This window comes from Apus apus, chromosome 9 (assembly GCF_020740795.1).
Source record: "Apus apus isolate bApuApu2 chromosome 9, bApuApu2.pri.cur, whole genome shotgun sequence".
In the NCBI taxonomy this organism is placed as follows: Eukaryota; Metazoa; Chordata; class Aves; order Apodiformes; family Apodidae; genus Apus; species Apus apus.
Window position 1 is genome coordinate 1,486,555 of NC_067290.1, and position 14,203 is coordinate 1,500,757.

General features: G+C 49.4%; 1 long non-coding RNA gene across 2 annotated transcripts; it reads right to left on the reverse strand.

The window, feature by feature from the left end:
* Positions 1 to 4,915: 4,915 nt before the first annotated feature.
* LOC127388213 (uncharacterized) lies at positions 4,916 to 13,992 on the reverse strand. Of its 2 annotated transcripts, none has more exons than XR_007890338.1 (6): positions 13,846 to 13,992; positions 13,059 to 13,129; positions 8,148 to 8,338; positions 6,394 to 7,730; positions 5,300 to 5,456; positions 4,916 to 5,122 (listed from the first exon to the last, which is right to left on the reverse strand). It is a non-coding gene; the product is annotated as an uncharacterized LOC127388213 (long non-coding RNA). The 2 variants fall into 2 exon arrangements; XR_007890337.1 differs by having other exon boundaries at positions 13,059 to 13,132.
* Between the last annotated feature and the right edge of the window lie 211 nt (positions 13,993 to 14,203).

Here is a 14,203-nt window from a genome sequence, read left to right on the forward strand (position 1 = left end):
GACAGAGAAATGAAAAGTGTCAGATAACGTGAGCATCAGGGGGATGCATCTAAAGGAACTTAGTGAGTAAATATCCTCCAATCCAGTGAGTCACTTATTGCTCCAAACTGTTAGGAATAGTAGTATAGCTGCCTTCAGCTTCAAGGAGAGCTTTAAATACAACTAACATTTAATCCTTTTAATTCTAAAGACACCTTGATGTCTCTTTCCCACCCAGAAGCAGCATTCCCTCCTCCCTCAGTGTTACAACCAAGTCATAAATCCAGGGGTTTCTTTCAGTCTTTCCCAAGCTGCAGGACAACTTCTTCCCCAGGTGCTTTTCTGCTATTTCATCACTTAACTTACTGCAGTCAGAAAAGGTGAGCACTGGAAGTAGTTCTTGTGCTAAGGAGAAGCTGACCTCTGGGGCCAGATTTCCTTGAAAAACCTGAAACTCTGAGCTAGAGCTTCACACCCTTCAGAAAAGTGATTAATCCCCCCCTTCCCTCACTGATTGCTGCACAACAGGGGCTGCTGCAGCTCCTGGAGCAAGCTCAGCTTTTCCCTCCTGGACGTGCAACCTCCCCAGCAGGGGCATATTCTGCAGGCCAGGCTGGGATTTCCACAACCTCCCTGCTGCCTGAGCTTGGCAGTGACTTGTGCAGGACCGTGAGACCAAGGGAGGATTCAGGCCATGGTGGGAATCCCCATCTCCATCCCCTCCAGCACGTTGCAATGGGACCAGCAGGACACACCAGCCAGGACACACCAGGAACAGAACAATCTTTACAGGCTGATCTGCAACATCCACCCCACAGAGAGACAGAATTACAGACAACACTACAGTATTAGGTAGATAATGATAGGTATATAAGTATAGCTATACCTAATATAGGTTATATATATTAAATACTAAGTAGATAATACTGTCTTGTCCCAAGTATATTTTCCATTGTACGTCTGCAATGCCACAAAATGGTTAACACATTGAGCTCGAAGCTCCAGAAAAGATATCAAACCATTTTTTCCCCAACCATCTAAACACTTAGTGCCAAATTAGATCCAAAGTTAAATTTTTTTTGCTCAACTACCTCCAAGAAATCCCTTTTCCCTTTAGGCAGACCCTCAGATGCACACAGACTTGCCTCACCAGTCCCACAGGGACACAGTTCCAAAGAACAAAAGCTTTTCCATCAGTTTTCCACATGGAATAAAAAAGTGCATGTAAACTAGATCAAATCTCAGAGACCTTTTGCATAGACCAGTGATGTGTGATCTAGGATAATTTTCTCCTTTTTTATGCATTAAAGGGTGTGCTAAACCCCTTGAAATCCTTGTAATTTTAATGCACAGCATAAATGAGTTTTTTTTTGAAAATGTTTAGAATGGTGGTGCTGCCATGCAGAAAGTTCTACTTACAAGTCCCATTTCTAAGCCCTTGATCTGCCCATACTGAAATTATCAGTGTGCACAAGGACTGCAGCAGCAGCAAGTCCCAGAACACACCCCAGAAAGCAAAAAGTCTGATTAGGAATACCAAGATAAAACACACACACAGCTTAAAACGTAGGCCCAGATCTGGAAGAATAATTTTACACATGTAGAAATGTACTTCTGTCCTTAGTCTTAGCACCACAGGAGACAATTCACTGCCCCTGTCCCTGAGCACCAGAGGTGAAGGGCCCAGCACCAGCCCCAGGGACCTGCAGGGATGGGGCTGGTTTGTGGGAGCTGGTTACTGCAGCTGGGGCTTCTCATGCAAGCACTAGAAGCCATTTCCCAACATGTCTCTTGCAAGGATTATAACAGAGGTTTTCCCCTTTGCAAACTGTTTTCTTCCTCCCTTTTTTAAATAATAATGCCTCTCTCCTTTTTTTAAATAACATTCTACAGTTGCACTTGGACTTTTGTATCTAGCAAAGGTCCTGGTAAAGCCTTTCTATCTCATGTATGTCCACAAGTAACACTTTCAGGAACCACTTCTGTTAGAACTGGTCCTTGAATCACTTTGATGTAGAATTATCTTATAAAAAAGGCAAAAAAAGTAGGAGTCTCCATCCTGCAAAGCCTTCAGGTTGGTTTTATCCACTCTGAACTGTGCTGAACCTGTGCCTGCGTGAGGACCAGGCAGAATGAGCCCCAAGGGGTTTCATAGTCTAGAAAATGAGCTGCAAGCACAGGAGAGGAAGGGGCAGAGAGATGTTCATCCCTGCTGTGGGGCTGCACCCCCTGAGGGAAATCCTGGGGCCCCCCTGAATGGGGCTGAGCTCCCTGCCCTGCTGGCTGACACCTCCCTCTGAAGAGGAGTGAAGGCTCCTGCCCAAGCACACGCAGCCTTTTGTAGGATGCCAAGAAGCAAAGGTGGCTCCAACACAGATGTGCACACTCAGCCCCCTAATCATGAAGAGCAAAGGACACATCCAGCCCCCTGGGGACCAGGGATCAGCCGTGGGCACTGCCCTGTGTTTGATAAGCTCTTATTGACATCATCAAGTCCAGGTTCCTGTTTGGAGAGTTCAGTCTCCTCCTCAAATAAAAACCAAAATCAAACAAAAAAGGTAAATGTACAGAAAGATCCAGCTTATCCCAAGGCCTCTGGTGGGCACCAAGGACCTCCAAGAAATTCAGAGGGCAGCTCTCCTCTACATTCAGCTTCCCCCTCCCTGGGCACAGCCTGGGGAACATTCACCTTTGCTGTAACTTCAGAGAATACTGGGAATTTGTGCAACGTTTCCACCGTTTCTGAGAGCTCCCTTGCAAATATTAGCACATGCAGAGCCAAAATGGGGATGTTTGCAAGGGCTGCAGGACAAGATTGGCAGAGCTTGCTGAGATGCCGGAGATATAAACCGAGTCCCTTGAGGCAGCCCCAGTGTGTGACTGAGGCAAATGCTAAACCAAAGCCTATCTGTCCTCCCTGCAAGAACATTTACCACTAGAAAAATTTGTTTCTAAAACAGTTTGGAAAAATCGTGGTCATGGAGCCACTCAGCCAAAGGGGGGTTTCCAGGCAACATCAGTGCACCTTTCAGTGTGGGTCATAGAATTATAAAATTGCTTTGGTTGGAAAAGACCTTAAGGATCATCAGTTCAAACTGTTCCCCCAGCCCTGCCAAGGCCACCACTGAACCGTGTCCCTCAGCACCACATCTACACAGCTCTGAAATCCCACCAGGGATGGGGACTCAGCCAGGGCCTGACAGTCCTTCCCATCAAGAAATCATTCCCAATATCCAACAACTTGAGGCTGTTTTCTCTCATCTTGTCACTTGTTTCTAGGGAGAACAGACCGACCCCCCTGGCTCCAACCTCCTCTCAGGCAGCTGCAGAGCCACAAGGTCTCCCCTCAGCCTCCTTGTCTCCAGGCTGGACACCCCAGCTCCTCCTCAGCAGACTTCTTCTCCAGACCCTTCCCTGGACACGCTCCACCCCTCTATGTCCATCTTGCCCTGAGGGCCCCAGCCCTCTGGCTGCTGCCCAGCCCTGCCATGCAGCCCCTTGGAAGAGGAAAACTTAAGGAGTCAGTTTGTTCTGCAGCAGGGAAAGGTGAATATTTGGGCTGCAGGAGGTTGGATCATCCCTCTTCGGTTCAGGTGAAAACAAAAGACATATTAAAGAAGATTTGCCTCCTGCAACAGCTCCCTCAGTACCTGCCCAGACCAGCAAATGCAGACTTCAAAAAAAGCAGTAATTACAGAAAAGGGGTTTTGGGAAAGCAGGAGGTAGAAGAGTACAGGGGAAAGCAGAGAGTGGATGTGATGTAAAATGATTGTATTGTTTAATTGATATACTGCAGGATATTGTTCTAATGGTACAGGGAAAGAGAAATAATGATCAGTTAACTCATTATTAATGTTCATTTTCTTTTCCAGAATCGCTGGTGGGTTCAGTTAATTATTAAGCATGACAGTTGGGCTTTAATATATCAGCTATAGATTCCAGTCACAGCAGTCTAGTTCAATAATTGGGTTTCTTTCTGCTTCATTTTGACTAATAGCATACTTACAGCAATTATTAAAATTCATCATAGCACAAAAATAGGCCATTTGAGACCTCACCAAACATGGCAGCACAGCAGACCCCTGCTTGTTTCTAGCAGCAAATTCAAAACAGTGACTCAGAAAACATCAAGCAGCTTCTCTGGTAGCTTTTCAACCACCACAATGTGAACATGGACACCCAGGGAAAGCCAAGAGAGCTTCAGAAGAGCCAAGGCAGTGACAAACAGGCTGCTGCTGCTGCTGAGAGTGCAGTGAGGCTTCACTGTCCTCTGAAAATGAAAATTCCTCCATGATTCTTTAGCCACAGGTAGCTCAGCCAAGCCATGGAAAACTGCTAGTGTTGGTGGAAAGGTGGATGTTTTAACAGTATGGTCAGCCTGGAGGAGAGAAGGCTCCAGGGAGACCTCCTAGTGGTCTTTCAGTACCTGAAGGGGCTCCAGGAAAGCTGGGGAGAGGTTTTTGCAAGGGCAGAGAGTGAAAGGACAAGGGGGATGGATTAAAATTGGAAGAGGGAAGATTGAGGTGAGACATGAGGGAGAAATTCTTTGCTGTGAGGGTGGTGAGACCCTGGCCCAGGCTGCCCAGGGAAGCTGTGGCTGCCCCATCCCTGGCAGTGTTGAAGGGCAGGTTGGATGGGGCTTGGAGCAGCCTGGGCTGGTGGGAGGTGTCCCTGCCCATGCAGGGGGTGGGACTGGATGAGCTTTAAGGTCCCTTCCAACCCAAACCATGCTATGATTCAATGACTGCTCACTGAGGCTCCACGGTCTCCCTTCAAAGCCCAGGTTGCTCCAAGCCCCATCCAACCTGCCCTTCAACACTGCCAGGGATGGGGCAGCCACAGCTTCCCTGGGCAGCCTGGGCCAGTGTCATTTGCAGCTGAAGATGTTCAGCACACTTGACCTTTAGTCATGAAAGAATAAGTACATTGTCTTCACTTACTTCATAGCCCATGAGCCTATTAACAAACTGACTGAACACAGAGCAGTTGTCTGCTGTGACATTTTGCTCCCCAAACAACACAATGTTCCACCTTTCTGTCAGTTTTCCTGTGCTTTGCTGGGTCAAAAATCCATGTCCAGCCCATGGGAGGTGAGTCATTTCCCACGTGCTTCACTCCTGCTGCAGCTGCAGCCTCCTACAGCCTAGAGGATGAACGTATATAAAGAAGAAACACAAAGAAATATTATAATATATTGAGATATTTAAAAAGGGAATTTAAAAAGGGAAGGTGGTTGACAATAAGGGTATTCTTATGTAATCTCATGCAACCATATTTAGTGGTTTCAGTGTTGCTATCCATCATCCCAACTGGACATTACCTGACTTTCTGGTCACACCCATCCCTGGAGCTGAGGATCACACCATCCCTGGGTCTCGTCATGGCATTCACAGCAGCAGGATCTCAGAAACAGCCTCATCCTGAGCACAGCAGTTTGCTCCAGCTCTCAGCACAGGGTCATCCCAGCCTGAAAACTCCTGAAGGATAAATTACGAGTATCATTACAGCAGGAGCTCTGATGGCTATCATGAGATAATCATCACACATCTGCATTTCTAAGACACAGGGCAGTCTGGTGCTTCCTATTCCTGAGTGACATGACCTCATACTCCCCACCCCCCCGGGGCTGCAGGGAACACGGAGCTTCATGGAGGGGGGAGGATGCATTTCTGAGCTTGAAGAACATGCACTTGGCAGCTCCTGGCTGTGGTTTACGCAAAGCTCTTTGTTTCTTGTACACAGATTCCTTTCCCTGCAGCAGTGGGGACCCAGGAGACCCACCAAACAGCAGCACAACAGAGAGCAGCACCTTGCAGAGCAGTAGCTGGGAAAGGAGGGACCTTCCAGCACAGGCAGAGTGCTCCTGTGGTGGGTGTTGAACAGAGGAGGTGCAGTGACGCTGCACTGCTAGATCAGGTCAGCACATCTTCTGCTGTGTGAATGAGCTCCTTGCTATTCCTGCTGCCAAGGTTTCCAGGCACCCTGCTCTAGGGCTGGGCTAATAATTCTTCCCAAACGAGGTGGTGCCAGGCTGCTCATTCTCTGGCTCTCTTTGTAACTCTGGTCATCCCTCACAAGCTACAGCTCTAGCCCAGCTCTCAGCCTTCTCATCAGTAACCAGCAGGGTTAAAATGGCCCTTCCCCTCCACCCAGAGCAATCAATACAGACCCACACTAGCTCTGGGAAAAACCTGTATCCAAACCATCTGCCTGACAAGACCTCAGCTGATGGACCCTCCGTGCCAGCCCGAGCCAGGCAGGAAGGAGAACTCTGGGGGCTTGAGGACCAACACCCAAACACAAACTCTCGAGCTGCCTGTCATCTCAGGCAGCCATGGGGCAACTCCCCCCCTGAGCCTGCCTGGGTTATTTTATCACTGGGTTGTTTGGTTTGATTCAGGGGAACCAACAAACCTGATTTATCAATTTTTAAGGTTGCCCAGGATGCCAGCAGCCCGGGTGGCCGCTCCTGGAGAAACCAGAAGTGAAGCAAAGCAGAGCCAGCAGCTTGACGGGGTGCTGTGCCAAAGGCCCTTCCCCACTCCAGTGGCACACACACCAGGGCTGGTGCTCAGCTGGGAAACCTGCTGTGGATTCACCAGGCCACTTTTGCAGCTGAAATAATACACCGACCTGTGTGAACCAAATCTTCACAGTGGGCACTTTTTCTCCTACTGTTTCCAAACAAAAAGCAAACATAAATAGTAAGACATCAGCCCATCTCTACTAAGGAATGGCAGCGTGAGAACATCAGCAAAGTTTCAAGTGAAAAATCTTTATGGTGCCCCAAATTAGACTTTTCCTGGAGTGGAGCAAGAAGCTTTGTGCTTGAAAAGCTCACTTTCCAGTAAATCCAGTGACCGTGGGGAGAAGCAGCCTTTTTTCTTTTTCTAATCCCCACCTGGCACCAGCATCCTTCAAAGCAGCAGAAGGAAGGGGCTGCAAGAAATCTCCCCCCTTGCCTGTCCTGGAGGGTGTATGATGGGGCTTCTTTCCTGTTCTCCTGTCCCTCTGGATCCCCAGAAGGACATGCTCCCAACTCCAGCCATCCAAGCCTGTGGACTCTGGGTGTCTTCAAGGACAGCCTGTGCAGTTGCTGAATGTCTTGGTGCAAAGCCAGTGAATCACCTCTTCCCAGGACATGCTTGCAAATAAAGGGGAACAGGGACGAGCTGACCTGAAGGGCTTTCCATAGAAACAGGAGGATCTGGGGAGAGTATCCAGGCAGGCCAAGGCTGGGGTGATGGAAAGTCCACGGTGGGAGGGAAACAAGAGAGCGTCTGGTATTTTGAAACATGGTGCATCCAGCAGCAGGCTGAGAAATTCCTGTCCCCGAGGGCCAAGCTGTAGGGTGCAGCTCCAGGAGGAGACCTGGGAGAGGCCCTGGAGTTCCCTGGGTCAGAGCCCCACAGTGGGATCCCACCCTCAAACACAACATTGGGTGTTGTTCAGGAGACACATCCCCGCTCAGATGGGTGCAGCCGAGGTGCCTGGAAGAAGCCCGAGAGCACAAAATGGGCTTTCCCCAGAAGGAAGAGAGGCCCAAAGCAGGCATTTCAGCAGGAAGAGCTCCATCCCGGGAGGTGTCAGCACTGGGAGCAGGCAGGGCAGCAGAGGGGCAGTAAACTAATGGTAACACCTGCTTCAGGGAGCCTGTTGCAGAGTGGCCGTGTGTGCAGGGCAGTGGCCAGCTCCTGGTTTGGGGGGAGAAGGTGGCTTTTTGGTGTCCTCTCAGCCCTCCTCAGCAGCACCTGCAAGAGAAGGGGTGAGAGAGGCTCAGCTGGAGCCCTCGGCTGCTCCTACAGCAACCCCGACGGGACAGCACAGCAACATGAAAACACCCTTGGAAACCTTTAGTGTCCTTCCCAAGGGGCTGAGCAGGGAAGGGCTGGTGCAGGGTGTGTGCAACCCCCCCGCAGGCACAACGGGCAGGGGATCCCGCTGGGGTCAGGACCTCACCTGCTGCATTGCAGCAGAGCTGGACACGGGTCCCTGCTGCCCACAGAGCCCCCAGCTCGGGGCCACAGTCACACAGCCCAGTGACAGCCAAGTGACAGCTGAGACCAGCCCTGGCAGCAAGGATCAACGGGTCTCCACACCCCAAACTTGAGCACGGCATCCAACAAACACCACCCTCAGTCCCACAGGAATGTGAGAACAGTCCTTACCAGGGCTGATGCCTCTTCTTGCTGTTCCAGGGTCCCCCCCTCCTCTCGAGCAGGGTCACTCAGGAGTCCTCCAGAATGGGGACATGGGGACAGCTGGACCGACCAACCCCTGCTCCGTGCATTGCCAGGACCCACTGGCCAGTGACTGCAGGTCACCCTTCATGTCACCCATCACCTCCACCGTGTGATGCCTGGTGAGATACACACAGGTGCTGAAAGAGCAGAAGGAGGCAGAACCCAAATTTTTACTCTCAAAACAAATCTTTGAGGGGTACACCAGAGATCTTAGAGTTCCCGTGTATCAGTGTGAGGTGTGAGCTCCTGCTCGTGGCTGTAGCACATCAATGAAGAGTGAGCAGCTGAGAAGGCTGCAATAAAATCCACCTGCAGGCCCACAGTGAAAAGAAACACAACCATTTTTTTCTCCCAGAGGTGAAGCCAGCATTTCAGAAACCCTGAGCCTGCATTTCTCTGAAAGGCTGCCTCCTGCTCCCCAGGAAATTCCTCACCTATAGAACTCACTCTCTGACTACATCACAGAGGTGATAAGCAAGAGAGGATAAATTAGTACCAGGAGATACACAAGCAGATAAAAGCAGGTATCAGCTGTGCAATCCATCCACACAGTGAACAACAACTGCCCATAAACAAATCCCACTACCTTACAACCTATTTTTCTACAAGAAGGAGGGGGTTTTGCCACCAATAATAAATTATATTTAGGGACAACTCCCAAACACAGAGGAATGCACTGGGGGGAGAAAATACTTTCTGCATATTGCCTGGGAACCAGGTAATAAACTGTAAACCAGGGCCCCCCAGGGAGCTAATTTGCAGAGTAAGGATTGAACAACAGCATTAGCAGCTGCTTTGGTTTCATAGGATGACAGGGTGGTCTGCATTGGAAGGGGCCTTTAAAGGTCATCCAGTCCAACCTCCCTGCAGTGAGCAGGGACATCTTCAACCAGATCAGACTGCTCAGAGCCCCATCCAACTTGACCTTGAATGTTTCCAGGGACGGGGCATCTACCACCTCTCTGGGCAACCTGTGCCAGTGTCTCACCACCCTCTGTAAAAAATGTCTTCCTTATACCTAGTCTGAATCTCTCCTCTTTCAACTTAAAACCATCATCCCTTGTCCCATCACTAGGGCCCTGCTATAGGGCCCCAGGTTTACAGGCTGCTGTCGAGGCTTGGAAAAGCAGGACAGGGGCTGCAGTGGAGCTGTGGCTGTGCATGGAGCAACAGCTGTGAAGGGGCCTCTCTCACCATGAAACTGCAGCTGACCAGCAGCTCTGTACCCCAGCAAGATCCAAAGGCTTCTCCTACCAAGAGGGAAAAAAGAAACAAAGAGAGCCCAATAGCAGCATACATGGCATGGGAGGACGGAGCAGCCTCATCCCTTTCCTCAGCTTGTTTGTCCCTGTCACTGATGGATTCCCTTCTCCACTACTAATGCCACATCCAAAGGTTAACAGAGAATTCACGGTCAGAGTATGGGGACCTGTTTTTCAGGAGGACAGATGGAAGTCCACATCCTCTTCTCTGTAATGTTCTCTCACAGGATTTTATGATCATTTCAGGAAGAAATTCTTTACTGAGGGTGGTGAGAGCCTGGCCCAGGTTGCCCAGGGAAGCTGTGGCTGCCCCATCCCTGGCAGTGTTGAAGGGCAGGTTGGATGGGGCTTGGAGCAGCCTGGGCTGGTGGGAGGTGTCCCTGCCCATGCAGGGGGTGGACTGGGTGGGCTTTGAGGTCCCTTCCAACCCAAACCCTTCTATGATGATTTGTTGTCCCTCAGATCCTGAATCCTACAACAGGCTGCAGGCCAGACCAGCAGTGCCCAGGCCCCAGAAATAACCCTGGGCCAGTAACACCCTGAAACACATTTCCCTGCCCCAGGCTGGGCAGCAGAGTGAGACAGACCCCCCAGAGCCCCAGCCCACCAAACCAGGCCATCCCAGTGTCTGCTGGGCAGCCAGACCCCCCAGGGCAGCCTGCATCAGGGGCAGGTCCCCAGCAGCCCCCCTAAATCCCTGCAAGCAAAAGCAAGTCAGTAAAGCACAAACCCCCTGGCTGCCCTTGCCTGCAGCCTCCCTCGGGGCGTTGCTGGCAGAACTGTCACGACAGTGACAGTGCTCATTTAAGAGCATCAGGCAAGTTCATTACTTGCCTTGCTGTGCCACTGTCCCCTTTGTGGGGACACATAAGAGGAGGGGACACGCTGGCAGGCAGCAGCCCAGGTTATTTGTGTGACAGAGCAAAGCAAACACACGCTTCAGCCGAGAGCCAACAAGGAGACACTCATGTCCCTTGTCCTTAGGCACCATTTGTCTGTGGGAGTCTGATGCAACCTCTTTTTCCCTTCCAAAAAGTAATAGGAGAAATAACCTTCCCTATCTAGTTTTACATCTGTGTTGACTGAGGTGAAAGGAAAACAAGCAACCTGGGAGCGCCGGCGGGTGTTGCCCAGCCGTGGGCTGCTGCTCTCAGAATTACGTCCCAGGAGCCACACGCTGAGACTGGAATTCTCCCTCCGTTTCACACTCATGTCCTGGCTAAGCCAGGCCCCTCATGCCCTGCACAGCTGGTTTCAGGACACCCTCCTTATTGTAACTCAGTAGCTTTTAATTAAATCATCAGGGTGTGTGTGTGTGTGAAACTTCACCGTCGGTAACGCACTCCAAGATCATTTACAAAAACAAGCCACCCATGAAAAGAAAAATACAATTAAAACTTCTTCCCAATAGATGGGTTTAGCTACTATCTTTGTTTTTCAAAGAAATGACAGATTAAATATCTATTGTAGCAAAAATAAAACCCCAAATGGTTATCCCTTCCTTTCCTCACCCATTCAGTGCTCCATTGTCAAGATATTTGCACAGTTCTGGGAAATCAAAAATATTCTGACTTTTCTGTAGCAAAAAAATAAATCACATGTAATGCTTAATCTTTATTCTAGGAAGCACTAAGGGACCCTAGTGAGAATCAACCTGCTGGAAAAGCTCCTTTCTGGTGGGAGACTTGTACCTAATCATAACCAAATAACCTCCAACCCTGGCAGTTCCAGTCCTTTTCAAAGGTATTTTTAAGGGCTTTTGTTCTTTTAGGCGTTTGCAAAATCTCTCCACGTACAGGACGTTTCTGACAAGGTAACCTGTTAGTATGGAGGGGAGCTTTAGGCACAGCAGGAAGCTCTCCAAGACACAATCTTGGTTTGTTTCTGGGTGAACTCGCTGTCTTTCCCAGCACGGGGGGCTGCTCCTGCTCCGGGGCCAGCCCCGCGGGACGGTCCCGCTGCTCCGGCCGGGGCCCGGTGCCGGTGCGGCTCCCGGCTCGCTTTCCCGTGGAACTCGATTTTAGTGCTGTAAAAGACATTACCTCTGCAAAAACAGCTCAGCAGGATTTGAGAAGCTTTATAGCCTTGTTTACATTAGCTTGTTGGATTCTCCGAACAAGAGTTTAGCTTTTGTTGAATGATATATTTCACCTGGCAGAAGACCTGATGCTCCGTTTCTTACGGAGGCTAAACTCCCATTGACTTTAATAGCTGTCTGGCCTGCATCAGACCTGGAAAACCATTTAATGGAGCCATTTAGTACTGAAAACAGCCCAATATATGTATGAAAAGAAGCTTGTTTAAATGTTGGAGCCCATTAGAGCATCCCTTAAATTAGTCAAGGGCAAATCTTTCCCCCTCCCCTCTGATGGGCGAGCAGCATGTTTGACATAGTTCTTTTCTCCAGAAACCAAACTGCCCCTTTTCAATCTGGAAAAATAAAGTAAATGTGTTGTGTGTCCACATCATTACCAGAACAAGCTGCCTTATAAAGTTAACTCAGAATGTGGCATTGTGTCCTCAGACTGCAACCCTGTATCTGAAGGATTTCTGTATCTGGTTATCAAGCAGGCTGTGTCCCCACCAGGACGTGCAGCCCTGGCTCAGGAGGCAGCCACAGCCACATGCAGGCTGGGGTGATTTGGCCTGAACTGATACCAATGTCTGCCTTGCACCTGGAGCAAACTGCACCCAACCACTTCCTACCAGGACAGAAAAGCAGCAGGCAGAAAAGCTGGAGTGGGGCTGTGACTGCAGCCACCCCTCGCTTTCAGAACTAAGACCCTCATCCTGCTTGGGGACTGGGCTTGGATGGAGACCAGAAATAATAGCTGGCAAAAAAACACAACACAACAAGGCAACAGAGATCCACGGAGGCCCCGGCAGACTGAACAAAGTGCTGCCCAAGAATGTTGGGGTGTAGCCAAAAGAGTCCCCCTCAAAAGGGCTGCCCTGGTCACAGCTCTTCTGAGCAGCTCCTGGAGCTGCTCTGGGTTTGAATGAGCCCAGAGCTCAAGCCTTCTTCTGAAACTGCAGCAGTCAACACAACCCCAGAGAAAATACTGCTCAACTATCAGGAACAAGTCAAACCAAGATAGCTTGGAGCCTTGCTGCACTGGTCATCTGCTTAAGCTAGGATTAATCCCAGCTGTTCTCTAAATGAGAGCAAACTGCTTCTCTTTTCTGTTGATGTGCTACTGTCATGACACTGAAACTCTGAATCAGTGTGAGCAGCAAGAGGGAGCCCAGCTCCATGGAGCAGACACCCATATCTGGAAGATAACCTTCGGATACTTTGAGAGTACAAACTGGCAGCCCTAAGAAGGGAAATAGAAGTCCAGAGACACACTGTCTCATTTTATCAAAGACACTTGAGATGGGGATGAGGAAGCCACATTCTTTGTAGCTAAAGCTCCTTTGCCCTGTGAGGACAGGAGCTTTCTCTTGTTTTTTTTCTGACCTTTGCTTTCCACCAGAAAAGACAAGAGTGAAAATATTTGTTAGGCATCTTCAATAAGTGAGCTGTGAGCCAGCTGCTGTATCCTTAATTAACAACAGTGTTTAGAAAACTCACCTTGGCTGTTTCCCTGTATCACAGAACATCAACGGTCTGCAGCAAATCCCCAACTCCAACACCTCTCCCGGCTGCTGTCCAGGAGAAACAGAACAAAACTGTTATGGATACAGATGTGCAATCTCTGCTCTTGGGCTGGGAATACAGAATAGGGCTGGGACTCTGCATCTGACTGAAGAGGGAGATGTCTAGTGCAAATATGAGACACCCTGCCCTTCAGGATTGGGAAGCTTGCAGGGTGTTGGTTAGCTAAAGCTCACCTTCCATGTATTTTTACAGACAACCCCATATCTTTTCACTCTTGTTCCTGTATGTTTCTCTTCCTAGAAGTCAGAGCAATACAGGTTGGAAGCCCTGGGATTACAGTTTCAGAAGCTGTCTGGGGTACAGAAAGATTTGTGTCAGCTTTTGGGCTGTACACTCACCAGCTCTCATGCAGAACTCCAGCTTAGCTTTCCTGATCAAAGGAGGTTGTGTGCTCTGGGAACCTACATTGCTGCAGAGAAACAGAGCTTTTTCTTCTTTTCTTAGTAAACTTTTAGTATTGCTGAAAGGGGAATTAATATTTTAAAAGTTAAAATCTTCCCCTGACTGTCCTAGAGACTGGAAAATCTCCCCCTGCATGCACAAAACCACAAGTGGGGAATTCCAAGTATGAAGAATCAACTGAAACACCAAGATGTGAAATGTTTTCTGTAGAAAATCTTTTCCTTGTTTACCAAAAGCTTAACAGTTTCCTAGAACACACAAACCCGAGCCAAATGACAACCTCCCGACCCCCTCTTACCCAAAAGGGACCTGTTGAGTTCAGAGACTGATCCTCTCCTCCTCCAGAGCATGTCCCAGGCTGCCATCTCACCCTGCTTTGCAGCTCTGACTTCTGACAGACTTGGGGTTCCTGTGCAAGTCACAAAAAGGGGCCTGCAACCACTTCCCTCAGTGAAAAGGCAGGTGGCACAGCAAGGATTACTGAAGACAGACTGCATACCCCTGTCCTACCTTAAAAACCTCTTGAGGTTTATGTATTTCTTCCACTCTGGTGTTAAAGAAGAAAACTACATGGGACAACTTTGGATGTGAAAGAGAAAAGCCCCAATGCAGCCGTGGTGTCCCTGCAGGGACCAAACACTTCTGCCCATGAACTT